This window comes from Myotis brandtii, unplaced genomic scaffold (genome assembly GCF_000412655.1).
Source record: "Myotis brandtii unplaced genomic scaffold, ASM41265v1 scaffold187, whole genome shotgun sequence".
In the NCBI taxonomy this organism is placed as follows: Eukaryota; Metazoa; Chordata; class Mammalia; order Chiroptera; family Vespertilionidae; genus Myotis; species Myotis brandtii.
The window spans coordinates 54,250-57,255 of record NW_005356944.1 but is presented as its reverse complement, the minus strand read 5'-3'; the positions used below and the strand labels follow the sequence as shown (position 1 = coordinate 57,255).

General features: G+C 44.1%; 1 protein-coding gene across 1 annotated transcript in view; it reads left to right on the top strand.

Moving 5' to 3' along the window:
• ATL3 (atlastin GTPase 3) overlaps positions 1 to 3,006 on the top strand; it is a 36,123-nt gene that overhangs the window by 6,475 nt on the left and 26,642 nt on the right. The window contains exon 2 of the mRNA XM_014537980.1: positions 1,909 to 1,915. The gene's annotated coding sequence lies outside the window, so the exon portion shown is untranslated. The remainder of the gene's footprint in view (positions 1 to 1,908; positions 1,916 to 3,006) is intronic.

The window sequence follows — 3,006 nt, the reverse complement described above, 5'->3', positions numbered from 1 at the left end:
ACATGCCCTTGACCGGAATCGAACCCGGGACCCTTCAGTCTGCAGGCCAACACTCTATCCACTGAGCCAAACCGGTCAGGCAACACCCATCCTTTTAAATACAAATGATAGCATGCTATACACTGTTAGGCATCTTGCTTCTTTTCCCTAAGAGTAAATTCTAGTGCTCTTTCCTTCCGTCTTTCTGAATGTTAGACGGCTGTGCTGTTGGCTGAAAATAAGGAAGCAGCTGGCAGGTCTTGAGCTTTTACTGTGTTACCATGTGAAGGGCAGACATTCAGCTTTCTAATACCCTGTGAGTTGGGGTTGACTATTTTCTTTTTATAAAGGAGGACACCAAGTCGCTACCTCATTTTATACATGAACAAAGTAAGGCACAAATAGTTAAGTGACACCAAAGGATGCAAGTAGTCCCGTCTGTCCCTCCGAGCGCCCATACTGTTGCTTAACCATGGATTTTGCAAGTAGGTGGAAGGACAGAAGGCTGAACGGTGTCCTGGCGCAGTCACAGCGAGTGACTCTTTACTTGGCCATTTACCCCACAAGCCTGTGAGTCTCTGGAAGACAGGACTGTTTCTCATGGCCCCTGCAGCATCACTGCCTAGCGCGGTGCCTGGCACATAACAAGCGCCTTGGAACCTGAGTCACAGTGGATAGAACCGCAGAAAACAATTTAGCTATTTTTGTGCTTCATAAAAATACTTGAGTAGCCTGAGTATTTACGGCTTTGTTTTGCTGTCCCAGAATGGTGATTACCACTTTTTGAGCGCTAACTAGGCATCAGTCACAATTGCCAAACACATCTCAGTTAACTTACAATACTGTGAGTTGAGCAGGCAAATCATCTGACAGACAATGATGAAATGAGTTCAAAGAAGTTAAGTAACTCACTCAAGTTTGCACAGCTAGTTAGCCTCAGAGTCAGAATTCAAAGCCAGGTCAAAGCCAATGGCCTTAACCATTCAAACACGTCTACCTGTCACCTACTTATGGAAAACCACAAGAGAAGCTCAGCCTCTGGTCAGACCACATGACTCAATTCAGAATGAGATGGCTGAAGGCAGGCTGTAATCAGTAACACCAATATTTAGCATTTTGAATGTCCACTGTTTTGATGACCCTGAATAGTTGGGAAGGAAACAGCAACAATAACAACAAAAGATGTTTCTCATTAAACATGTACCTATAATTTGTACTGTGTTGTTCCAAAAGCCCAAAGCTTCTACAAGGTATGAGGAAGGCTGATGTTGCTAACGATGACCTTGATAATGTTATATTGAGACAGATGTTACATCAGTATTTGCTGGTAACTTCCTGAAGAATGGATTTCAGTGGATCTCTATTGGTAGCCCTTAAAATAGAATAGGGTATTTTGTTCAAATGCAAAACTAGATACTTTGTATTAAAGTAATAAGAAAGTGAGTGGTGTTAGGTGCAACATATACCTTCTTTATTCATCCATTCAATAAATATTTGAGTTTTGCCCAGCTGGTGTGGCTCAGTGGTTGAACATCAACCTATGAACTAGGAGGTCATGGTTCGGTTCCCGGTCACGGAATGTGCCCAGGTTGTGGGTTTGATCCCCAGTGTGGGATGTGCAGGAGGCAGCCAATCAATGATTCTCTCTCATCATTGATGTTTCTATCTCTCTCTCCCTCTCCCTTCCTCTCTGAAATTAAATCTATCTATCTATCTATCTATCTATCATCTATCTACCTATCTTTGAGTTTTTACTATCTACCTGGCACTGTTGAGGCACGGGAATATAGCAGTGAACAAAAGAGACAAAAAATTGTCTGTTTAGAACATACATTCTAATGGGAAAAGATAAACAAAAAGAAAAACTAGTTAGATGGCGCACCATCAGGTAAGAAGTCTTATGGTAAGAAGTCTTACGGAGATGGACAGGGGAAGAGAATAGAAAATGCAGTTTTAAATTCTTACACTGTGTAATGCAATTGTGACATCATTGGCTTTTAACCCTGCTCTCTCTCTGAGCCTGCCAGATAATGCCCTGGATTTGTGTCTCATCCTGCAGGGCCTGCCTTCTGCACCGTGTGAAACCCCAGTAAACACTTGCCCCGATGTTCATGTCTAGTTCCTTCTGGCCCCAGTTGGTCTAGATCTAATCTAGACTCTGAAATCTAAAATCTGGAGGAAGATATTCAAATGATCTTGAGAGTTTGGGGAGAATCAAAAGGGCCAGGGGAAAATAAATCAAAAGAGGATCTTTTTAGGTAAGATTAGGTAGAATTATCTTTACCTCTTCAACTCTGATCTAATCACTAGTTAACAGCTTGAGGGCTTGGCAGGACCTAGAGGTAGCTAGATAGGTTATACTAGTTCAGAGGCAGAAGAAAAAAAAAAAGTGAATACTTTTTTTAAGTGAATGAGGCCATGGTGATGCCAAGAGGTGGTGGTGTATTGGATGCTTTAGCCTCCCATAAGCTTCACCAGCTACTTAACCCCAAGAGAACTGCCCCACCTCAATAAATCCAAAATAACACTATTTATTCAATTGTGGCAACGGACATTTCTTCAATCCTATGTGAAGTGTGAATAAAAGCACGTTCGGAGAAGCTTGTTTTGCGTTGATTTACCATACAGTTTAAGGATGTGCTTGTAAAGCAGCTTCAGAAAAGCGCCTGTAAACCTAAGGTTGACAAAAGATGGCCGTAGCTGAGGCCGGACAAGGCCGGCGGAAGGGTTTCACCGCTCACATCAGCTCTTAGAGTGGTGATGCTGCACCATCGGGCTCGGCCCGGGACGGGAAAATGGGTGAAGCTGGTAATGGTGGTAACGAAGTCACAGCCTCCTCCCCTTGTGAAGTCAAAATCGTTGAAAAACCGGTGCTGCTCACGTCACCCAGGGTTAAGGCCGTCTTCCGGTCCTTAGGGCAGAGTGCCGCCCACCTGTGGCCCGGAGCAGAGTTAAACACCAAAACGGTCTCAAACGCCGGGCCGACGGGGGCTCAAAGCCGGTTAGGCCAAGGGCTGGGTCCCGGGC